At 54.7% G+C, this 25,205-nt stretch overlaps 1 protein-coding gene across 1 annotated transcript in view; it reads left to right on the top strand.

Annotated features, from left to right (window-relative positions):
* The window catches only part of ZNF423 (zinc finger protein 423), a 294,946-nt gene that overhangs the window by 19,698 nt on the left and 250,043 nt on the right, over window positions 1-25,205 (top strand). The window contains exon 2 of the mRNA XM_081806622.1: window positions 21,971-22,030. The gene's annotated coding sequence lies outside the window, so the exon portion shown is untranslated. The remainder of the gene's footprint in view (window positions 1-21,970; window positions 22,031-25,205) is intronic.

Consider the following 25,205-nt stretch of genomic DNA (forward strand, 5'->3'; position numbering starts at 1 on the left):
GGCGCCTGGGTGGCTCAGTCGTTGGGCGTCTGCCTTCGGCTCGGGTCATGATCCCAGAGTCCTGGGATCGAGCCCCGCATCGGGCTCCCTGCTCAGCGGGGGCCCTGCTTCTCCCTCTCCCACTCCCCCTGCTTGTGTTCCCTCTCTCGCTGTCTCTCTATCAATTAAATAAATAAAATCTTTAAAAAAAAAAAGATTTTATTTATTTGACAGAGATAATGAGAGAGGGAACACAAGCAGGGGGAAGTGGGAGAGGGAGAAGCAGGCTGGAGAGGGAGGGAGAAGCAGACTCCCTGCTGAGCGGAGAGCCCGATGCGGGGCTCGATCCCAGGACCCCGAGATCATGACCTGAGTCCAAGGCAGACACTCAACGACTGAGCCACCCAGGCGCCCCTTGAGCAGTTACTATGGTAAATTGCATTTAATTTTAATTAAAATAGCCCTATGAAGCCTACAGCTATCATGTTGGACAGCACAGGATCAGGATCATCACTGCGGAACTTGTTAGAAATGCAGATTCACGGGCCCCGCCCCAGATGTGCTGCAGCAGAAAGCTCTGTGAGTGGAGCTCAGGAATCTGAGTCTTCACAATGCCTCCCGGTGATTTTATGCAGTTCTGCTATTGAGGGAACGTAGGCCTGGGGTGTGGATATAAGGGGAGGGAACGTAGGCCTGGGGTGTGGATATGTCAAGGAGTAGGGGAATTGGATTTCAAGTGAATAAAAAGTTTCCCAGAAAAAGGGATGATGGACCTGAGACTGAACCATGAGGACCTCGGGCAAGACTGTGGGCCTGGCATGGGGGAGGGTGCTCGTGGTGCTGAAAGCCGTGCCCCGCTCACCACGCCCAGAAGGCTTGGCACGATTGATGAACGTGGGAAAGGCCAGTGTGTGGGAGCACAGAGAAGGGGGTTTGTGACCTGAGGTTACAGAGGTTGGCAGACAGAAGACCTGGTATTCCAGCTGTGTGATCGTGAACTTGTGTCTTAACCTCTCTGGGCCTTGCTACAATGGAGAGAGCGTACTTTGCTCCTCACTTATCTGATGGGTTCCAGAGGCCAGATGGAGTAAAAGTGGATGTACTATACACACCTGAGTAGAAAACAACCATGGGCTAGGTGGGTGGTTTTTAATTTATTTTCTTGTTTTTTTTTAAGATCTTATTTATTTATTTGAGAGAGAGAGCACACGAGCGAGAGAGCACAAGCAGGGGAAGCAGCAGAACGAGAGGGAGAAGCAGACTTCCCACTGAGCAGGGAGCCTGATGTGGGACTTGATCCCTGGACCCAGAGATTATGACCTGAGCCGAAGGCAGACGCTTAACCGACTAAGCCACCCAGGCGCCCCTGTTTTCTTGTGTTCTTTGACTACCCTTTCCCCAGTTCTCCTGTCTCCAGGGCTTTAGCCCAGCCTGTGAATCCCTCCTTGAGCGTGGCTCTACTCAGCTTCCTCTTGTTCAGGCTAAGGGACTGTGGCTCTGGGACCCAAACCCCGGGCTGGGATCAGGGACCCATGTTCCGGTTCCTGCTCTGCCTCCTGGGAAGTCCTCTCCAGCCCTGCATGTCTCTTTATAATAGAGTCTGTAATCTTGCAGGCCTCTTCTAGAGCCCTCTTCCAAAACTCCGGATGGACCAAGAGGGTGGACTTCTACAAGTGCCTTTTAAAATCAGATGTAACCAATTGCCTTTTGGGGAAAGACTTCATCGTAATTTTAGCTGTGTCTTTTCTATTGTCTAGACCTAAGATCAGCATTTTAGGAAAAAATGTCGAGATAAACTCTCCCCTGCCTCCCTTCTGCCCTCCCCTCCCCACTGCCAGGACTCCGTGCACCCCCCGCTCCCAGAACGTCAGGTGGCCAGATCCTCGGCCGAGCCCCAGCTATTTGGCAGCTGAAAGTTTTGTCCCTGGAAGACGCCAGACTTATTTTGAGATCGCAAATGTGGTGGATGCTTCTCTCTGCTGGAAAGACACCAAGTGTCTGCTCTCAGCTGGGGGGTGGCATTTGGGGGGGATGTTAACAGCTTCTTATCTAAAGTAGACATGTGCTTCTCTTCCTTCTCAGAAACTTTTGCAGTCAACTGTGTCCCCCGGTACTTGGGAGAGGGCCTTGAGCATCGTCATTGCTCAGGATAGCTTAGTTACTGCTATTGTGGCTATTTTTATTGTTATTAATTTCTGTTTCTCCAGGACTGAAACGTTGCCCAGGTGTCTCCTCTAGACAAAGACACTAAACAATGATCTCTTTGGAATCATCTTTTTAAAAGAACATTCTAGGAAAGCGCTGTTTGACTCAAAGGAATGAATAGCTAACGGTATAATTTTAGCCACCTGGGTGAGACACTGACTTACAGGGAAAGACCCCTTCCAAGCGCCTCTCATGTCATTTTGACTCAATACCAAGGAACACATTCAGGGCCTCCACCGGAACACTGGAACAGAGGTTGCAAACTGGTTATCTAAGGACCCACATCCAGTGCCAGAATATTTTGTTTTGCTGGCCACTTGGGATTAAAATGTGTTTGGAATTGGAACGTCGCACTTAAAATTTGGAAAGTTTGTGTGTGCACACACACACACACACACACAATCCAGATCTCTAGCTCCTTTTCAAAGTCATCAGAAGATCCGGCTGGCTTGGCGCTTAACTGTACCAGCAGGGATGGGCCGGGGCTGCCCATGGGCACGAGGGCGTGCATGTTGTCGATTGCCACAGCCCCCCTTGTCCTTGTCCCTGCTGTGTCAGGGCGAGCCTTGCTCCCCACTCTGTGTTAGCTGCCTGGGCCCAGAGCTCTCGAGCACCGTCAGTCTTCAGGGGTTCCTTGAACTGTGGCAGAGACGGGTCCTGCTCCAGCCCTGCTTCCTGCTTGCTCTGTGATCTTGCCCCAGTCCCCCCACCGCTCTGTGCCTCTGTTTCCCCGTCTGTCCAGCAGGACATTGGACCGGAGCAGTGTTTTCCCACTGTGCTCAGAGGAGCCAGCCAGGAGGGGGTTGAGAGCTGGGGGGCCCCCACGTACTGCCTTTATGAATGGAGGTTCTGCATTAGACTTCTGGCAAGGTAAGGGAGGTGCTTAACAAAGGCTGGGGGGTCACCTCCTGTTCTGACCCCGAGTCGAGATCTGTCTGTCCAGCTGTTGCCCCAGAGTGGGGGGGGCAGCGATTGAGGGTGTCAGGGCAGGGAAAGCATACTAAGCCTTCGATAATGAATAATTAATAATAATAATGATGGCTACATTCACTGACCAGCATTGTTCTCCCACTAAGGTAGATGCTCTTCTCCCCATTTTGTAGATGGAGGAAGCTGAGGTTCAGAGAGGTTGAATCACTTGCCAAAAGTCACACAGCAGATAAGTGCCAGAGGTCACATAGCTATGGGTCTGGGTTTGTTTCAGTCCAGACGCTGAGACCCTGACAGCGTGCTGCTCCCCTGGGGTCGCTGGGGAGGGGGGCATTCTCATGTACAGGTGTGGGGAGGAGAGTCTCAGGAGGGATGCCTGGCTTGCAGAAGGGAGGCCAGTGCCCTGTAGCCCATCAGGCTGTGAGTTCTTTGTTGTGTTTGTGTGTTTATGTTTTTAAGTAGGCTCCACGCCCAACGTGGGGCTTGAACTCACAACCCTGAGATCAAGAGTCACATCTTCTACCAACTGAGCCAGCCAGGCTCTCCTTTGTGGTTTTTTTTTTTTAAATTATATGTATATATGTACCCGAGAGAGGGAATCCCACCTCTGTCCTTGTTTGCCCTCCAGACCCTCACCTTTGTTGGCAAGGCTAAGTATAACTTACCAAGCCTCACAACACACAACATGCCGGGCTCTTCATCGGCGCTGTGGGCAGCCCCTTGGGAAGGTAGATTGATCACATCCAGGGTACTGGTGGTGCTTGGAAAGGTGGCGAGACAGGCCCGGCCTGAGGTCCCACGGCTGCGGAGGGCCAGGCTGCCACCATGACCCAGGGCCTGCTCCGAGCCAGCTCTCAGCCTCTGGGGGGCATAGCCTCACGTGTGCCCCCGCATTGTTGCTTCCTGAGTTGTCCGGGACTTCCAGGAGGAAGGGGTGGGGGTTCAGTCCTGCTAATGTCCTGGAGTGAGGAGCTGTTTGTTTTCTTCCTTCAGCCTCTTCTGGGGGAGCCCTCGTGAGACCTCCTCCTGACTTTCCAAGGCGTTTCTTTGGGCAGGAGGGGTGTGGACCCGTGGCCCTTGCCTGGGGAGCGCTGGGTCTTTCCCGGGGAGGGGGTTTCTGGGTGTGGGACGATGATGGGACCGTCCATGGGCTCAGCTGCTTCCCTGTCCGTCAGGGCTCAGTGGTTGCTCACGACAGAAATGAACTCTGGACAACTCAGGCCAGAAGGGAGGTTAAGGGGGAGCTGATGGAATGACTAGAAGTGAAACAGGACCCCGAGTACCTGCAGAGATTCGTGCAGCCAGACGGAGCGGCTCTTCTCTGCCATGCCAGAGCCCCCAGCTCCTCTGTCTCCGCGCCGCTGTCCTCCAGGATCAATGTCTGGGAGGATGTGAGCCTCTAGCCTGGCTGGGTCCCAGGGGAGGGTGACGCATTTTTGCCTGACAGTCCATCGAGGTCCGAGTGGGTGAGAAGTGGCTCCCTCGGGCAGAAGCAGGGTGCTGATCTCGGAGGCTGGGGCAGAGGGCACCTGGTGGGCACCACACCTGCCGGACTATCATGCTGCCCTGCTGTCACCTCGGAAGGCTCCAGTAGCCTGGGGGCAGGGCGCGGGGCGGGCTGGGGGGAGGGGAGAAGCAGACCATTGCCCGTCTGGCGGGGTTTGGGCTGCGGGCTCGGATTCACCACATCACGACCTCTAGGGCACCAGGATGGGCAGGGCCTTGGGGGAAACTGACCAGGGGCGGATGTCCCAGCACCGCTTCCCCAGGTGGGGCATGGGTACCCCTGGGGGTGTGGCAGGGGATTTTAAGAACACTTATAAACTTAAAATTAATTGCTAATGGATACATGGGGCACAAAACTCAAAACACCCTCAGCCACCCACTTCCCCTCCCCGGAGGCCGCTGGTGTTGTTGGTTTCTTGTCCCAGAACGATTCCGTGTGTGTGTGTGTGCGCACGCGCGCACACATGGAAAATGTATGTATTTCTCTCCCCTCCTACAATTCCTCTCCTTTTCTTACTCTCCAGCCTGTTCGATGTGATTCCAGAGCAGTTAACGTCGCACCGCTGCTGTGCTTTGTACGTTAGCGTTGTATTCTGGAAGGTTCACGTACCAGCCATGGTGCTCAGCTTGGTGAAGTTCCGTAAACGGGACGCCCCGGCAGAACCAGCATCAGGTCCGAACACAACCCAGCCGGCTTCCTGGAGCCTGCCCCCCGCCCCCCGGGGCCCCTGCCCAAGGGGATCGGCCACCCTTACACCAACACTTGAGGTCTGAATATCTGCGTGTTTATTTTGATGTGTTTTTGAAAAAGTTATAGGCAGCACATCCAAGTTGAGATTTCCCAGGGATTATTGCTCAGGATGAAAACAGTCGTAGGTCCAGGGCTCTTGATCTGGGGAGACGTCAGAGTAGCCTGGGGCGCTCTCTTGTTTTATGACAATGGGACAAGCCTGAGGTTACCCCTAGGGCCACGGGGGGCCTTGTCTTCCCCCTGGTGTGGCCCTCAAGCCCAGGCTCCCCCGTTTCCTACAAGACATTGTTCATCCGGAGTGGACCCCCTTGTAGGACAGGAGGGGAGCCCGAGGGAAATGGCTCGACATTTGCTGGCCGATGTGCTTCATTCTATACCAGGAACATTGGTCCTGCCCCTTCTCTGCCCCTCTCTCTCCTTTCATAGGCTGGTCAGGCTCTAGGTACCTAGATCCCGTGGAACATAACCAGGTGGAGGGGGTACATGGATGCCTGGGAGCAGGGACCCTCTGCCCCAGTGGTTTGGTGTGTGTGGGGTTTAGAGCTGGATAGACCTACGTCTGAATCCCAGCTCTGCCACCCGTTGGCTGTGTGACCGTGGGTGAGTGTCTTAACCTTTCTGAGCATAGGTTTCCTCACTTGTGAAGCGAGGATGGTTAAAAACTCCCCCTCAGGGTTACTGTGAGGATTACGTGAGCCCGCCGTGTGTTGCACACCCAGCCCGGGCCTTGGTGTGCATGCTCAGTGAATGGTCATACTTGTCACAGTTTCAATGATCATGCTGCCTGGGATCTTCTCCCTGTCCCTAGGCCTGGAGCTGCAGGGGAAGTGGGAGAGGAGAGCAGGGACAGAGGCCTGCTTCTCTGCCCCTGTGGCATCCATCCCAAATGAGCAAATGGCTCTCAGCGGGGTACGGGGAACGGAATCTCTCCCTGCCTGGCTGTGGCCGGCCAGCCCCAGGGCAGCTGTCCTGTTCCCAGATCCAGGGTTCCAGGCTGGGTGGCTGAGGCAGGCAGGTTGGGCGGGGGGCCCGGGCAGCTGACAGAGCCTCCCGGGGGCCTAGGAGGCCAGCTGCAGCCTTGGAGTGGAGCAGAGAGCCAAATCATCACTTAACCCATTCTGTTCCTGCAGGGATGGTTGCTCTTCCAGGCCACGAAATGGCTCCCCTTTCCTTTCGGTTGCCTCATTTGCCCTGTGAGTTCCTTGTTAGATGGGGGGTCTCCAGCAGGCAGTGCATGGACCATATCGGGCCTGTGAGAAGTTTATTGGGCCTGTTTAAAAATTGCAGTGATTCATATAAACATTCAGATCTCTGGCCTTCTGGGAAAATCCAGAAGATCTGACCCTGCTGAGCATACTCCAGGCAGCAGCTTGGATTGAGCCAGGGGGTGGGGTCATTTATAACCCGACGGTCTCTCCCCTTCCCTATTCATCTCTGGTGCCCCCGTGGTCATTTGGGATCCTGGCCTAGAGAAGCCCATCAAGGTCAACTCCAGCCTCCCCTCCTAGCTGAGCCTTGAATTTCCTGAGGGTCTCTCCAGCTCTGCTTGACCCCCTCCCATGCCAGCAACCTCACTACCTCCTGAGTGCACCTTCCCATGTAGCCTCTGCTGAGAGAATCCTCTCTGTTCCTTCCTGCAGTCTCCCTGTAGTGACTTCCACTGGTTGCTCTCGGCTTGACCCCTTGGGGCCACAGAGCAAGCTCAGTCCCTCTTCCCCATGACAGCCTTTCAGATGCCTGAAGACAGCCCTGAGCCTGCCCCTCTGGGTTCAACAGTGTCTTTTCCTTTGCTTTCCCTCCTAAGATGTGGTTTCAAGATCCCCCATTACCCTGGTGCCCCTTCTTGGCCACCTCCCCATGGGGCCATGAGCTGGATTTTCCAGTGCTGCCCTGCACATCCTGGGGGCCCTGAGGACACGGGGGTGGGGTGGGGTGGGCTTCTTTTACAAAAGGAAGATATATAATGCGTGGAAAGTGTTCCTTAAGGCCAAATACCTCAAAATACCTACAGCATTTCCAAGTGGGGCATGAGGGGTCAGTTTTATTTTTCTCTGTGTGCCCACCTGTATTTGAATTCCTCCCCCCGCCCCCGGGAGGATTAAAAAAGGTAAAAAAGTGAAGGGCTTGGGATGAATTCACTTTAACCAGATGATAGTGGTGCCTGATGGGGCCCGGCCTTGGAACACTCACTGCCCAGAGCCTCGAGAGAGGACTATGGGGACCAGAGTGGGGGAGGGGGGTCTGTTCCCCGGGGATGGACAGCAGAGGTCAGGTGGGGCCTCCGATGCGGAGGGGGACATTTTAATGTGAATGGAGCCCCCGTATCAGAGGTACTGAGGCAGGAAAGTGTTTGCCTGGGAGGTGGGGGTGCAGATGCATGAGCTGGATGGAGCAGGGTCCTCGGGGGCCCAGGGCCTGGACACAGATGGAGGACTCTGAAGGCTGTTCTGAAGGTGACGCCCTCCACAGCCAGGGTGACGGTAATTGTGATGCAGCAGCGGCTGTCTCTGGAGGCAGAGCTGGGTTACTCTGGCCCCCCAAGCGGGGGCTGTGTCACCTTGGGCAAGTCATTTCCTGTTCTCCAGCTTTGGCTTTCTCCTGCCGGATGGCATAAAGACGCTGCGAGGATTAAAGTAGCTAATGCTCCCCAAATGCTTCGCCTGGTGCCTGGTAGCTGGGGTCGCCCTGATGCTACTCTGCTAGATGTCGTGGTCTTTAATGTGCTTGTGGGTACTTTCGGCCTGTACAGACCTTATCCAGTGCTTATAACTGCGCAGCGACGAGCGCGTACTCTTCTTTCTTCCATTTTACAGATGCGTACGCTCAGGCAGAGGTGCAGGACTTCTGTCTGGGGTTGCTGGACTCCATGCCCGGGCTCCTTCCATGACACGGCCTGCCTCTTAGAAGCTTTGGGGGTGGGATGCTTGCCCTGGGCGTTGTGCCTGGTGCAGATGATTCTCAAGGGCCTCTGGTTTCCAGAGAACACTTTTTAACCTAATGAGGAAGGCTGCAGGGCTTGGCGGGGGGTTCTGTCGGTGGGTTCTGTGGGTGGGTGCCAGGCCCAGGTGGGAACGGACACCTCCTGTCAGGAGCTCAAGCCCCCGGCTGGGGCAGGTGAGTTGGAGTCCGACTGGGAAGGAGCCCGGCCCTGGAGTCCGGGCTGGGCTGGACCCCCACGTGGGATGCGGTAGGCGCTTCACTCCTTGGGCCTCAGCCTTCTCCTCTGTGACACGGACCACGCAGTGTTGCCCATCCTGACCCAGCACCCTGACCCATCAGCAAATGTGTCTGCTTCAGGGCGTGAGAGTGTGCTGAGCTCAGGAAAGCTTCTTGCACACGCCAGCAGCTTTGTGGGTGGAGGGACACACCCTCCTCGTAGTACCTCTGAGGAGTCGATATTCCTATCGTCCCACTTGACTTATGAGAAAATTGAGGCCCAGAGAGAGACACCGCATGGCCCGTCTCACACAGCGGGTTAGTGCCAGTGTTAGTTGGTCTGATGACCAACCCTGTGCTCTGAGCGGTTCGAGTTTCCTGCCTGGGAGATCTTCCAGGCCGAATCCACCGCTGAGCATCCCTGCAGAAGCATGGAGAGGAGTGCAGCCTGAGGCCGGCCGGGCCAGAGAGCTGGGCATGGCGGGGCAGGACCCAAGCTCCCTGCTTTAGAGGCGGCCCCTCGTGGCCGTCTGCCGGGGGGTGAGGAGCCTGTGACCAAGGGGGCGGGATGTGCCCCTACTTCTGGACTAGTCTCCAGGTCCCCGGGACCCCCCCCCCCGCCCACGCGGCCCCAGACCACCCTAGACCTCTGTGGGCCTCTTCAAGTTTGTTTCCCAAGGGTGGACGGAGCTTCCGTGGGCCTCTCCCCAGGGTCGGAGAGGGGCAGGAGTACTGTTTGTAGGGCATAGGGCATGGGCAGGGCCTGGATCTGTGGGGGCCCTCTCGGGGAGGGAAGGAGCGGAGGGTGGGAAAGAAGGGGGGTGGCCTGTGGGCGGGGGTGTTACAGGTGGGCCTGAGTGATGGCTGGTGGCCGCCTGACGGAGGGGTGAGCTCCCGTGTTGGCCCTGCCATGTGGTCCTGGGCGGGCACCCTGGCCCCAGAGCCTTGGTGGGGCTTAGGATCGTGCTACGGGTGCCATGGGGCTAAACAGAGGCACTCGATATAGTCCATAAGAACAGGGAGGCTGAGGGGTTTTTCCTGGCTCTGTAAACCCACCTAGAGCTCCCCACCTTCTCCCCTGGGAGCTTCCCCTTGCCGGAAGAAGGCGTCTGCTCTTTCAGGCGCCGGACGCAGACCTGGGACCACAGCGCCTTTCCCATGGGCTGTCCTTCTCGCCTGTCTTCCTTCGGTCAGCTTCCTGAAGTTCCTGTGCCACCTGCAGTCTCCCTGAGGCCCCTGGGCCTGGTGAGGGAGCCTGTGCGGAGCCCCGGATTACCCCGCACTGCACCAAGCAGCCGCCCCGGGCCCCCCAAGGCCGGCCCCTGCCAGCAGTGGGCCAGATGTGTTTTTTTCGGACGGTGTAGGGGGAGCTTCTTCTGTGTGGGTGTCCTCGCATGATGTGTGGGCTGCTATGTTTTGATCGAAGGGAGCCAAACTGATTTTCCTGGCCCATCCAAAGCGGAAGGTTAAATAAACACAGCGAAGTATTATCACAGAACGCGAGGAAAATGAACTCTGTCCCCACGGGCGGCCCACATCTGGCAAGCGCTGGGCCTCTCAGGGCTCTGGGATGAGACAGATGTGATTGATGGTAGGAAGGGCTTGCTGTACCCCCCACCCAGGGCCATCCCTCCTTCCAGGGCGGTGTGCCATTCCCGGGGCCTGGGGGTGCTGCGGGCGGCTTGTCTTCTTCGGCTGCATCCCTTGCCATCCCCCAGGCCCTTTGGGGCTTTGCCTACAGTGGGGCTCCCCCTTCGGCTTTCGGAGGCTGCTTTTCTCTGTATGGGACAACGGATGGGAACTTTGGGCTGGGAGGAAGTGAGCAGTGTGACGTTCCACATCCCCGAATCCTGCTGTGATTCAGGTGGTCCATAGGCGAATGAGGGTCGTCCCTCCCCCATACTTACATGTTGGTTCTACTATTAGGCAAGTGTTACTTGATATGTTTATTCTAATATCTATTAGAAAAATTGTGAGTAGCACCCTGCATGTGTGATTTCATGTGGAGTGCCCTTTGGAGGCGGGAAGGGAAGGTATTTAAGCAAAGGAGCTGAGGGAAAGAAAAGCATTCCGTAACTCTTAGTGCAGGCTGTGTGTGCTCCTGGCCAGGCTCCCGGGAGGTCCGTGGGGACTGGGTGGCGGAGGGGCCGGTCACCGCTCAGGGTGTCCTGCGTGCCCAGGAAGACTCCCACCGCACCTGCCTTGTCGGTCGTTGTCTCAGGAACATCAGGCCCGTGATGTCAGTGCCGCTCTGGTAAGGCCAGCTGCCAGGTGTCCCCCGAGGGCCCCCACGTGCATTCTAACCACCATGGGTGGGCGATGGGGCGGAGCTGGGGGACATGTCTGTGCCAATGAAATGTCCCCCTCCCAAACTAGACTTATTAAAAGTATTGACTCCTGAAACTGTGAAGTATTTATTATGATTGCCCCTACCCCGGGACATGCATGCGGAATTACCAAATGTTTGGAAATGGTCGTTACAGTTCATTCCTGTGGAAGGCTTGGGGCTTTTGATACGAAGGAGGAGATGGAGAGGTGGTCTGTGCATCCAAAACCAGATGAAAACACTTACACGCACACATGCACACGTACATGCCCATCAGTTTTCAATAAGAGACTCAGTTTCCTCTTTGCGTGTGTTTAAGATAAACCACATGTATAACAAGGTAGTGACATTTATTTACAGTATGTTAGCACAGAGGAGAAGTTGTTAAGGGGTTGTAAAAAAATATTGGTTTCCACTCTATGATGCTTTTTTTTAAACCCAGTTGGAAAAAAGGCAAGAGAGCGGGATTCTGGTTGTGTCCACTCCTTCCTCCATCTTAAACAGTGGACAGATCTGGGTGGGTGCTGTCCCTTTCTCTCCTGACCCCAGGCTGTGTTCCCCGGCCCCCATGGTTCTAGCACCCACCTTCATGTTCCTAGCACTCACTGGGCCGCTTCCGTCCACCCCTTTGTGTGGGACATGGCCATGGTCCCTCTGTGCACGGCAGAGTGTGTCCTTGGCTTTGTCACCTTCCACCAGAGCTGAACAGCTGGTGGCCGAGCACCCAATGTTGCCACCGACGCAGGAAGTGGGAGCCAGACCCTGCCATAAATCCACATTTATATGCTGCACATTGCTGGTTAACGAGATCGCGCAGGGGTGACTGTATGAAATGAAATATATATATGAACGAGGAGATTAACCTCAGGGAGAGGGGATTAAACAGGAGGACAGCCTGGGAGGCCTGAGGCCCTCCAAGTGTTAAGGCCCTGGCAGGCAGTTCCCCAGAAAGGGAATTTGCAGGAAACCCCCCAATCCTGAACACATTTACTGGGAGCATAGACACAGTAATCCTATTTAGTGTTGCTCGCTGTGTGCCAGGCACTGGGCTAAGCTCTTTACGTGTGTTACTTCACTTTGCCTTCAAAACAAATGGGGATTTTATGACTCCCACCTATTTTTTTTAAGTTTTATTTATTTATTTTTTAGACCCAACGTGGGGCTTGAACTCATTACCCTGAGGTCAAGAGTCACATGCTCTTCCGACGGAACCAGCCAGGGGTCCCCACTCCCACTTTGTAGATGTTGCGTGTTCGTGTACAAGGAAATCAGAATTTTATCTGAGGTGAAAGTAGAAACTCACCTTGGTTCTCGGCTGGTCCCCCCGCCTTGAGCTTTGTCTGGGGCCCCAACTGTGGACCTCAGAGCTCCGGGCTAGGGCTGTAGGTGGCGAGTGGTCCCTGCCGTCCAGGGACCTGCCGGTCACCTTCCCTAGCTCCCACCCCTCCTCTCTATGTACACTCTGGGTCCTCACTCTTTCCACCTGTTTCTGCCTCACTCAGAGATTGGTATTCATTCAGCATCCTCCATCATCCCTTAGCTTAGTTGTTCATTTATTTATTCACTCAGCTCTTAGGTGCCCCCCCCGGGGGGGGCACAACCATGGCAACGCTTATCAACGGGGAGTCCACAGCCTAAGGGTTGAAGGTCAAAGTCAAAGTCCCTTTTTCATCTTTCTCCTAGTACCTAACTCAGAGTCCTGGGTCACTTGAGGTCCTCGGTGCTTAGTAAAGGAGGAAAAGGCCAAATACGCATTGGACGTTATGTCTTACAAATCCGGGCAATCCTGAGAAAAATCACTGATCCTGAGAAAAATTCACTGGCCATGGGTGAAGTGTGTGGATGTGTCTCCTGCAACACAGCTTCTCTTATGGTAGACAGCCACCAGGAGTAGCCTGGGTGCCCAGCACCAGGGCACTGGCTCAGCCCACCCTGGAGCCTCCTGTGACAGGGCCACCGTCAATGGTGACAGTGGTCATGCACGGTTTTTACGGGAAAAGATGCTGATCGTGGTAACTGGCTGAGTTAGAAAAGCAGATTCCAGGGGCGCCTGGGTGGCTCAGTGGTTAAGCGTCTGCCTTCAGCTCAGGTCATGGTCCCAGGGTCCTGGGATCGAGCCCCGCATCGGGCTCCCTGCTCCGCGGGAAGCCTGCTTCTCCCTCTCCCACTCTCCCTGCTTGTGTTCCTGCTCTCACTGTGTCTCTCTCTGTCAAATAAATAAATAAAATCTTTAAAAAAAAAAAAAAAAGAAAAGACAAGCAGGTTCCGGAGCAGTTAGTGGTGTTCAGTGATACATGTTGTTACAACTTTCTGGGAGGCTGTAACAACGTATTTATACCCAGAAAGCTGTACTTTTTGTTTCTCATTTTTAACTTACGTGTATTTGCTAGTTTTCTACATTGTAAGTGAATTGCTTATGTCAGAGACTTTTATAAAAAGAAAAGGATGCTTACTCTAGGAAACAATAAGAAAAGGGCAACTCTTGAGTGAGTTCCTGGTTTCCGATCTACCTGGCACCCTAAGGGGGCAGAGTCTGGGCAGGGTGGGGGGTTGGTGGGGCAAGCCGGGGAGGTGCAGTGGCCTGAGCCGTGGACTCCCTGTGGCTTCTCGTGACTTCCAGGGCTGGCTCCATCTCCTGGCCGCCACCCCTTCCCTCCCCGCGCCTCCCTTGGCAGGCTGCTTTATCCAGAGCTGTGCTAACTGGGCACATCTCTTCCCAGATCTGTGTTCGGCAGTGCCCTGTTTGGGACCTTGACATTGGCCAGTTGGTGGGAGGATTTACACTGCAGAGAGCAGATGCGGCAAACCAGCGCCCTTTCTCCCCGAACCACCTGTGAAACATTGGCCAACACACGACCGTCTCCATTGGTTTCCCCTTGACACCCCAAGGAACCTGTGTGTGTGGGGAGACCCCAGAGGATGAATTCTCTTCCTAGATTCCGCTGGTGCTGGCCCAGGAAGGAACGTAGGGAATCTTCTGTAAACTGGAATCACTGGGGAGAGAATCAGATTCTTCCTTTTCTTGGCTGACCCCACACAGTCTGGAGCTAGAGCTTCTGTTTGTTGAAGGCAGAAGTGAAACAAAGGGGTTAAGAATCGCAGTCCTAGCTTCACGCTGTCCTAGCTCTGCGACCTTGGGCAAGTTGCTTGGTCTTAGTTTTCTCATCTATAAAATGGGGTTAATAAATGTACTTGCAGGATTGTGTAGGCCAGCAGTTCTCAAGCCCTAGCATGCACGAGAATTACCTGCTGGGCCCCACCCCCAGAGGTTCTGCTTTTAAGAGTCTGCATTTCTTGGGGCGCCTGGGTGGCTCAGTCGTTAAGTGTCTGCCTTCGGCTCAGGTCATGATCCCAGGGTCCTGGGATTGAGCCCCGCATCGGGCTCCCTGCTCAGCGGGAGGCCTGCTTCTCCCTCTCCCACTCCCCCTGCTTGTGTTCCCTCTCTCGCTCTCTCTCTCTCTGTCAAATAAATAAATAAATAAAAATCTTAAAAAAAAAAAAAGTCTGCATTTCTTTTTAGAAAAAATTTATTTTTTCTAAAGGTTTATTTATTTATCTATTTATTTCTTTATTTTAGAGACAGAGAAAGAGAGTGCACGTGTGAGCGAGCAGGGGGAGGGGCAGAGGGAGAGAGAGAGAGAGAGAGAATCTCGAGCAGACGCTGCACTGAGCGCAGAATGCAACGGGGCTCGATCTCATTACCCCGAGATCCTCACCCGAGCCGAAACCAAGAATCAGGTGCTCAACCGACTGAGCCACCCAGGTGCCATGAGAGGCTACATTTCTAACAAGCTGCCTGGGGACTACATTCAGAGAAGCTGCAGAGCTTGGTGCCTGGTGAGGGCTCGGGAACACCTCACGTAGGGAGCTTTGTGTGTGCGGACTCCAGGGCCTGGAAGCTAGGGTGCCTGGGTTCCGGGACTGCTTCTGTCATCTCCGCTGCCCTCCTGGGTGAGCTATTTCTCTTCTCTGGGACTTTCTTTTCCCTTCTGTGAAATGGCTTGACTTTCAGGCAGCAGCTGAGGGAGCATCTGTAAAAGCCCACTGATACCAGGTGATTCTGGTTAAGAGTGGCAGGCGCGGGGGGGTGGGGGGAGAGCTTTGAGGGACCCCGGGCCATGCTGACTTCTGCCTCCTCACCCAGGCTGTGGCAGCGCACCGGTCCCTGGGGGCTGTTGACCTCCCCAGGCCTTGCTCCTCCTCCGACAGAGCTTTGGGGTACTCTTTCAATAAAATGAGAAAGAGCCATTTTAATTCACTTGGATGCCTGGCCTTTGCCATATTGTCGTTGCTGGTCCGTTCCTGATTCCATTCTCCACTAAAGTGGACACGTCGGGGGTCTCTGTGACATTCAGTTTCCTCTCCTCCTGCCCCGTGCCTGGGCTGGAGCAGGCAGGGCGAGGGATGCGTAGCTGGATGTTCATGGCTCGGAGCTAAAGCCACACTTGGAAACATCCCCACTGGCCTTGTGAGCCCACGAGCTGGCTTCTGGACAGATGCTTCGGCTCCCCGGGGCCCCAGTGCCTCATCAAAAAAGTGGGGATTTGAAGGCTTTCTCAGAGGGAGGCTGGGAGGATGAAGTGGGAGCCAGTAGGTGGGACGCTCGGCATGGTGCCTGGTGCCACAGGGGCTCAGTGGAGGTTGGCTTTCCCCGGGGGAGAGCAGTCCTGGCTCTGGCCCGGATCTGCTCCAGTTGGACACACACCCAAGTGTAGTGGAAGGTGTGTGTGCGAATGTGTGCAGTGCGTGTGTGTTGTCATAGGTACTTGCGGAAGGGGAAGCTGTCGGGACCAGGACGGAGAAGGCCAATAGACTTTAGCCCACTTTGTTGAGGCTGTTGAAGTTGCATCCCTGTGTGGTGAGCAAGCGAGCCCTGATCGATGAGTGATGTCTGCCACGGCTGCGGGATCGGGGAGCTGGGTTAGGTTTACCACATCTAGTCCATCTCTGGTCCGGTGAGAGCCCATTCCTCTCACACGTCCAGCACACTTGTAATGCTTCATATCATCACCCTATTTTTCACATCGTCATTGTTATCATGTTCATTTTTTAGGGAAGAGTGGAGGAGAGGAACTCCATTTCTGCAAAGTTGCTCCGTATCTAGATTCTGCTGGGATTGGCCCTTCTGTTCCTTCCACAGATGTCTCCCAGCCCTTCTCTTTTGGGGTGTGTGGTGTGGGGTGATGGTGGGGGGGTCGGAAAGGGAGGGGAGATGAGCTGGCACAGAGGCTGAGCCCCCTGGCTGGGACCACCAGAGGGTTCCACGTTTAGGGACACCACCCCTGCACTGTGGCAGGAACTGGGAGGCGGTGATACCAAAGGACGCAGGGCTGTCACTGGACCCTTTCTGGGGGTGGGGTGGGTGAATCTCATGGGAAAACTGATGTCACTGTTGGAGCTCTCCTGTCTTCACAAGTGCAGTGAGACCGTAGCGGTCACCCAGGAACCTGGGGGAGAGAATGCCGACGTTGATTGCCTGTTTACCTTGGGCTGTGTGCGTTAGGAATACCAGCTCATTCCATTCAGTCCTCTGGACCCTCCTGTCAGGGGGGTACTCATAGTTTGCCCATTTCCCAGAGGAGGAAACCGAAGGTCAGAGTGGATCAAGCATCTTGTCCCAGATCTACTGGCCTGGAAGTGGCAAAGCTGGAGGATAGTCCTGGGGAGCCCTATTTTAGGACTCCCTACCTGAACTCCTCCATTTTATAGCTACTCTCCGGGTACCCTCATCTAGTCCATCTGTCCCGCTAGACGAGCTCTGGTGGATGACTTCTGGAAGGTTCCCCTTCCCAGTAAGGATGGACCCACTTCCTTTTTGGAGTTCTTGGACTATTACTGGATGTCTTTCTGTTCTCACTGTTTTCTTGCTAAGCAAGGCAAGGGAGAAAAGGAAGACAATGGCCAAGCAAGATCCAGGCTTCTGCCCCCTCTGCCCAGGATGGGCCAGGGGAAGGATTTACGAATAATTCTCAGAAAAGTTGCATCTCTTTATAGGTACTCGTTCTAAAGCCAGTGTTTAAGGGGAAAGTCAAGCATTGCCAAGATTGCTGTAAACATGGATTACGAAGCTGCCCACTTGGAGACCCACCCACACTCTCTTGATGGATCTGTGCAACAGCTTTGCCTCCCACATTGGATCATACTGCCTTTTGTTATAAGCCCTAGATCAAGGGGAAGAAGTCTTCTGGTTAGGAGCCATGTTGTCCAAAAAATAGATTTCTTTAAATCCTAGACTCACCCTCCTGGTGGTGAGGTGCAGACCGACTGATGAGGGGGCTGCAGAGTCCTCATCCTCGTTCTGGGGCTGTGCTCACTGGGGAAAAGGCAGGTGGTCTTAACTGAGCTATTTCAATTGTTACTCTCGTTTTGGCAAGTGGTCAGGGAATCATGAGAGCTAAATAAATGGGTCATGATGTGACCCTGTTATGAGATCTTGGCTCCTCTGAGGGTCTGAGCTTGGTGCTAAGGGGGCTGCCATGGGGTGTGGGGGGGTCTTGGGTCATTTTATCTTTAGCTGTGGAGAGCCTTTGCTTTCTCCTGCCATCACTCCCCCAACTCAACTGACTGCCCAGAACCCATCCCCACCTGAGAGGACCCCAGAGAGTGTTGGCCTAGTGGTTGGGTTTGTTTGCACTTGACCCTGGTCGTTTGGCCCTGAGGCCTGATGCCAGAGGTGGTCATGGGCTACATTTTACAGTATATTTGTGTGAGTTAGAAAAAAGGCTGGCCATGCCTTTGTGCAAAAGGTGGGTACATCTTGCTCTAGGCATTCATAGCCCTGCACCAGGACACGCTGTTTAGTGGAGAGTGTGGGCTAAATTTCAACCCTCTCTCACTACCTCTGCTGGGCCCCTTGTGCAGTGCACAACCCGCTCAGCCATACACAACAGTCCTCCCTGCTTTACGCTTTTTCACTCCTTGAGATTGCTTAGTACTAAAAGTCGGGAATAGTGACACTGCATTTCATGCTTGACAATGAGAATCTGGGCTCTAGGTATATCCTTTACCTTCCTCGGCCCTGGCTTAGTGTAAGTGAGAGGGTTTCTTTAAGGATGAGCCTGGGAGAGGCAGTCATGTGGCTCTTGCCTGGCTCACCACCTCCACTGGGGCAGGGATGCCTCTAGGGAGCCTCTGTCTGACCAGTGTGGGCCCAGCCCTTCCCTTTGGGTGGGATGATTAGTGGGGCCAAGGCCAGTAAAGCACGGAGAGGTCCCCTAAGACTTTGGGAACACCAGCTAGAGGTGGGGCCAGCTGAGAATACTCTCAAAATAAAAGCCATTAATTTAGTGGTTCTTAAACCTTTCTTTGGCAGGCAGGAGGTGGTGGTGGTGTTCTAGATCTTTTTGATGAAACCCATGGATTCTTCTCCCAGAAAAATGCCTGTCTGTTCACATGTGTGGAGGCTTACATCCAGGGGCAGGACCTTCTCAGATCCTTGAAGCTAGGCCGAGCAGCTGGTCCTGGTGTGGATTTGGGAGGAGGGAAGGGGGTTCCTGGGCCCCGCTGACCTTGCTGGGGGCTTCCTCTGGCCCTCGGGTTAGTACTCACCGCTCTTCATCTCTCTCGTTGCCTTAGAACTTGTCCCCGAGCTTTCCTACCTCTGACCTGCACCTTGTCTGCCAACCCAGGTCCTGTCTGACCTTGACCCCCCTGCCCCCCAGCAGCGGCCCTGGGGAGGTGGCTTACACATGTGCCCACCTGGCACCACATGCCCCATGCTGCTGGGTTTCCCAAGTCCAGAGGCCCAGCACACAGTCCTTGGGCCTCACCGGCATGTCGTTGATGGCAAGGCCATCCTGGTGCACAGGGGCAGGCTATGGGCCCTTCCGGGGTAGGGAGCTGTCGTGACTTACAAGCCTGCTGCTGAGCTGGGGAGACGGTGTCTGGTGAGGCTCACGAGCTGTATACTCCCATGGGGCAAGCAGACATCCACGGCTTGTGATCCCAGAGCAGAGAGAGAACAGAGTTGTGATCTGTCTGAAGCCCGGATAGAGCTTCAGAATCCTTCTTAACACACCCTAAAAACCATGGTTAATACACTCTGTGCACTCTCCAGCGCGAACCCAGGCCCTGCACCCCCTCTGTGTATACATACTCGCGGCCGTGCCCCGACCCTGTGTGTTCACACTCACTGCGCCCTCTCCCCATGCTGACACACTTGCACCCACCCTGCCCTCCCCAGTGGCCAGCATTCACAGGAGCAGGTGTCCCTGTGTTCCCCCTGAGATGGCAGTGGTGCCAAACACCTTTCAATTATAAAGTTGGAGGTAGAGTCTGCAGAAGTTTCCAGAAAGCACCTAACTCCTCTGGCCGGCTGCTAGGCAGCCCCTTTGGCTGTTATCCATATGGGCCACGGTGCTGATAAGAGTTTTCCTTCCTCGGGGCCTGCTGCCCCCGCCAGCTATCTCGCCGTGGAAGAGACCGGTCTGGACAGAGGCGTCACGGTCCGGCTGGGGGGGAAGGAGAGCCTCTGCACGTTCATGGAAACTCACGGTGGTGCTGGAGGGGCAAGGGCTTGCCTTTTTCTCATCAGGAATGCATAAAGGATGGCGTGTTTCTACTTTGCTAAGCGAAATGTGGGGGTGGGATGTTAGTGGGGTGCATACAGCAGTCGTAGGAAAATGCTTTCATGCCCCATGGCACCAGGCGGGCTGGCCACGGGCTCCTCGCTGTGAGAGACATGGCTCTGGAGAAGCCGGTGCGTGACGCGGCCACTTGCCTACGGTGTCCGCCACTTCCCCAGCCGGCTGGCATCGGGTCGCTCTCCTCTCGCACCTCTGCAGGCTTCTGGTCCTCGGCGAGGGAGCCTGAAATCCTCCCAAGGGCTCCAAAATGGCAGATGTCTTCATCCTTCCCATGATGGCCGAAGCCTGATCTTAGGGAGGGAAGGGTTGGGCATTTTGGGGACATCCTCCAGACCTTCAGATGTGGAAGGTCACGCTTCTCAACCAGAGAACATGGGCTGTTTGTCCTGATAGCCGGAGTACACCGCGGATGAAGGGAGAACTGGGGTCATGCATTAATGTCATGGTGCCCGTGATCGACATGGTACCAATAGGGACGTGCAGACCTTGCTGAAGGTGACCAACAGAATCGCCGCATGGTAACCTTACAAACCGGGAACAGCTTCTTAATGGAAGCAAAATGCATAGATCTTAAAGTAAGTAAATGGTGAAATGTGAAGGAAATGGATTTTCAGGTGTGGCGGCGGGCGCTGTTAACTGCCCCTTTCACGCACGGCTGGCTTCAGATCGCTGGGAGCATCATCCGCCCGGGTTTTGGGGGCTGTCTGGTTGGAATCAGCTTAGCAAGTAGGATCTGTTTTGTCTGGTGCGAGGTCCTGATTCGTATTTACAGAGCTGTGTGTTTGAAAACCCACCCCGGCTGTAACTCGCTGAGTTCAAACCAGAGCCTCGGCCCCACCCCAGCTCTCCCTGGCCTTTCATCGTCTGGATTCTGCCTTTCTCCTCTCAGGATGCAAACTTGGGCAAGAGAGAACACTCTGTTAGCATTCCTTGGCCTGTTGCTCCTTGTCGTGGATGTCCCCTCTTGGGCGCGGTCTGTGAGGCTCCGGCTGGGGAACGAGAGCGGGGACAGATACATGATCAAGGGGGCCGCCCCTGCAGAGCTGGACTTGTCCAGCCCCGGTGCCAAACCTACCTGAGTGCCTGAGCCCCTGTTCCAGCAGATGCCTCCATCACCCCGCGCAAGCCTCTCTGCCACCCTATGGCTTAGGCACCATTATGAGCTATCTTTGAGATGGCCAAACTGAAGCTTAGAGGTTCAATAATTTGCTCACGAGTCAGAATCAGGATTCGAATGCAGGACCAGAGCCTAGCCTGCATGTTCCTCTCACTGCTCGGCTACCCAGCACGCTTGTGGACCTGCCTTCCGTGGGCTGGGCTGGGGTTGCTGCTTATCAGTCCCGAGTTGCTAGGATTCTGGACAGCATCCTCTGCGCCTCTGTATGCGGTGGTTTCAGACTGCATCGGTCTTCCTTTCAGACCCACTTGTGCGTTTTAGGCCAGACTCTGCACGTACTCCCTGTAGCTCTGTACGACCTCAGGCACATCGCTTGGCCTCTCTGGGAGTGTTGATGAGGAGTACTCGCAATATTGCCTGGAAAGCACCCAGCACCGCGTCTGGCTCACCGTGTGTGCCCACGGAGGACAGCGATGGTGCAGAGGGAACGGGCGGGACCTGGTAGCTTCAGTCTGCACAGGTGTGGAACTTCAGAGCCCGTTAAATCTGAAAAATACTGTGTATGCACATTTTTGGCTTAAACATTTTACAGAGTCCATAACCCAGCTTTAATATTATTACATGCCCTAAACTGGGATTAATTCCAGGACAAGAGCTTTATTATGCCGAATAGAGTTTCTCCCGTGCTCCCCTGGCACTTGGCCTCCATCTCCAGCAGCCTGGTCTTACATGTTGGGGTACAGGGTGATGGAGGTGCCCCATCCCTACCCAGCCTTGTTCTGTGAGCTCAGGGGCGGGGTGGAGAGGTGAGTTGCTTTCTGATGTTACAGCCTGTGACTGCTGACCACAGGACCTTAGCATATTCTGAGGTTTGTCTGTGGGCCAGTTCTCTCAGTGTGTGCAATAGCACCCTGTGCTCCTCCAACCTCTGAGAGTGGTCTTATTTGCTTCACAAACAAGCTCTCTCATTTCGGTGGTGGTTTAAGGGGCTTTGGGGAGGAGGACAATGTCTGCGGGATCAGGGAGAGGTCTGAGTCTCTGCTGTCTTCCCGCGAGTGGCTAATGGCTTTCTCTCACGTGATTACAGGTAGTGATCGGCTGTAGCACGGTGAAGAGAAAGATCCTGATGCTGGCTCTAGGCAGTGCTGTGATTGATTTGTGATGTCTGCTAGGGACCCAGAGATGGGGAAACTGTACTGATCCAGCACTTACTCGCTATTCAGGTTTTATTCTGATTACTTTACATGTCCGTGAAGCCAACAAAGGCCTCTTTGTAGGCTTTATCCCCTTGCTCCTGATCGTGGATATTATAAGGACCCCCACAAATGACCCTTCTTCCTTGCCCTGTTCCCCTCCCTGATGGCCTGTTTGTACAGCTTCAAAACTCACAGGCCCATCTCTGTTCTCTCTTTCAGTTGAAGAGGGGGAGGCCTCGGACTTCTCGCTGGCCTGGGATTCCTCCGTGACTGCATCAGGTAAATGCCCAGGGGCTGCTGGGGGAGTTGCTGGGGGTCCTGGGGGGCGGGCTCAGGAACTCAGGAAGCCACCCAGCTGGTTATGGAAATCATATTCTTCATGTCACATTCCTGTCTCCAGGCCAGACTACCCTGTGCAACATGATTTTTATATCAGTTCCATATGGTCAATAAAATCTATTACATACGGAGACTAATATGCCCTATTCTCCTGGGGGACCACGTTTCCTTCTTGTGGGCGCGTTCAGAGGGGCCATGATACCCCCACTACACAGGCTTTGAAGCTCCCTGCCATGGGCCTCACTGCACATTCATTCCAGTCTAATTGCATAAAACCCACTTTACTAGGATGTTTAAACTCCAATTGAAATCACAGTCCCCAGACTTCCCCTCCCAGAAGGGGATGCTCTGCACTCCCAGGCCAGCAACCCAAGCCCATGCCTCTAGGGGGAGGTAATAGGAGAAGTTCAGACTTGTGGGATGTGTGGCCCCCATTGGGTGATGCAGGCGACTTGGCAGTCAGGGGACTTGGGTTTTCGGCTCACTTCTGTCCTTGCGTAAGCTCCTCTGTGCCTCAGTTTCCCCCGCTCTAAAAAGGAGTGAAGGGATAAAGTTTTTCTAACTGTAAAGTCTTGTAATTTGGAGCTGCCTGTGGAATTTGGGATTAGAACTGGCTTTGGGGTCCTTGGGAGCTCCTTAGTGGAGGGCATGACTCTCCTGTTTGCTCTGCATCCAGCCAGAGCCTCTCTTGGCTCCCAGTCCGGCAGGTACAGCCTCTCCGGCCTCGTCCCTGTCCCAGGATCCTGACCAGCTGGTTCTGGATTTCTGGGGGAACTGGATCCAGGCGGATCTCGAGGAATCTTGGGCCTGAAGAGACTCTGAGGGAATCATTTAGTCCAACTTCCTTGTCTTCTAGCTGGGGAAACTGAGGCACAGAGGGAGCTTTGCTCTGGGTCAGTAGTTCCAGAAATGTGGTGTGAGGCATCAGGCATATGAACATTTAACGTTCGAATGGTCATACATTGGATTTGTGATTTTATGGCTACTTGTGACTTACGATGATGCTGAAGTCATTTAAGTGAGAAAGTTGCATTGACAATTTTAAGTAATGGTACACAATGCTTGGGTTCAACAAAAATCATGAAGATGGTTTGTAAATGACAGAAATTTGGGAAATGCTGGTATAGATTGCACAGAAGGGGAGTGGAGAGCTAGCATTGGAACCTGGGTTCCAGGACTCCTTGTCCAGTGCTCTTTCCAGCATGATGGGGAGCTGCCTGGAGAGTCTGAAGGGTCCTGGTTGGGTCCTGGCTGACTCAGGTTTGGGCACTGTTGTATCTGCAGGTGCCTGGCCCTTGGTGACAGGGTCTCCCTCCCTGGGAAGGGTGTCTGAAGCCAGAACGAGGGGGGTGGTGCTCACATTTTCAGAAGAGTCCAGGGTTAGGACAGACCTTGGGGTCCACACTGGGTAGGTTGGAGGAAAGGACTGCATAGCCCCTGTCCTGTCTCTTCCTGTACAGGGGATATGTACTCCCCCGTGGTTGGTGGAAACACAGCGAGATTATAAAGCTCCATGTCTCCTCCAGGGATCCTGACTCATATCGGGGTGCATGTGCTCAGGCTTCTGCCAACTCTGAAAAGGATCCCCACTGTGCTCTGAACCAGGAAAGCGCCCAGCGTGGTGTCCACATAAGGTCCTGCCACCTTGCCGCTTTCCCAATGGTACTGGAGGTAGTGAGGACAGACAGGAACAGCAGTGGGGTGCCAGGAGGGCAGTGGCGTTGGTCGTGGTGCATGGACAGCCCTGCGCAGGGGGCATCGGGGCCCCAGGCTGCATCCCTACGGCAGGGAACTCTCGGTCTGTGATGCTGAGGGGGCCGTGTGGGGGCCATGCTGGTCTTGGGTTCTCTGCTGCCGCCGTGGCATGGCCAGCCTCAGGGCCTCTCTGGGGCAGTTGGGCATCGCGGAGGTTGTGGGATTTGTCCGTTTCCAGCCAAGAGCTGAGCATGCCCCATACACTGGTGCAGGAAGAGGTACATGACTCTTTGTGAGTCCCCTCCAGCCCTCAGGGACTCATGGTGCCAGTCAGCTTTGGATCATCTGCTCAGAGATGGGGAAAGGGAGGGCAAAGCATCCTGGGCATTGGATAATCCGCAGCCAAGCAATGGATTGTTTTGTTTTCATTGGCCCATTTCTGGCGATTTTTTACAGTGTGCGCATGTGATAAATTTTCCTTCCCAGTTTTGTTGGGCTTGGGCTATTAAAGTCAGCTTGGATTCCCTGAGCATGGGGCTTGTGAGATGGTGCAAATCCTGGGTGAGGGGACAAAGTCAGTCTGGGAGGCAGCCCTGGATGAGGGTGATGTCACATTTATTGAGCCTTGGCTTGGTCCATGCCAGATATGGAGCAAACGCTTGACCTGCGGTATCTCACGGAGCCATCATGACAGCCCTATGAGGTGGGTGCTGTTTCCAGCGGCAGCACCAGAGTTCCTCCATAGGCTGGTTTAGGGGCAGCCATCTGGTGGCGGACAGGGCCAGAGGCCTGGTTAAAGCTGCTTTAGTGTAACACTTTTCATTAAGCTGAGAAAATGTCACTTGGCCGCATCAGAGAATGGGGGCAGGTGCCAAGGAAGATTATGGGGGGAGCAAAGCCTCCCCAAGCCGCCCTTGGCTCTGCCGCTGAGAATTGCCATCTTCATCTGGCGGACGGGGGAAGGAGGCTCAGAGCTGTAGAGTAGCAGACCCGCGGTCCCTGGCCAGCAAGCTGTGGAGAAGGAACTCGAACCCAAGTCCGCTTGCGGCCAGATCCCGTGGTTTCACCTCTGCACTGCATGGTGCCAGAGGTGGGCAGGGAGGCCGAACCTGACAGTGTGGCATCGTGGGGGCTTCAGGAGGGTCCCTGGAGGTACGGGCCATGAAGGGTCTTTGGCTCATCAGATCAAAGGAATCCAGGGTGAGGTGAGCAGGGTGCGCTGAGAGCGTTTTACCAGGAGGAGCTGTGGGCCACGGGGCAGCTCCTTTCCTTGGGGGCCTAGTAGCTGGGCTGCAAGCTTTGCGCGGTGCCCTTCCCCCTCGCCCGCTTTGCCCTGCCTGTGGGAGCGTGATGGAGAACTCCAATAAAGAAGCAGAATGCCCTGTGTGCTCTCTGCTCACCTCTGGCCTCCTCCGGCCTC

This window comes from Leptonychotes weddellii, chromosome 16 (assembly GCF_054177405.1).
Source record: "Leptonychotes weddellii isolate Sample4059 chromosome 16, ASM5417740v2, whole genome shotgun sequence".
NCBI classification, from domain to species: Eukaryota; Metazoa; Chordata; class Mammalia; order Carnivora; family Phocidae; genus Leptonychotes; species Leptonychotes weddellii.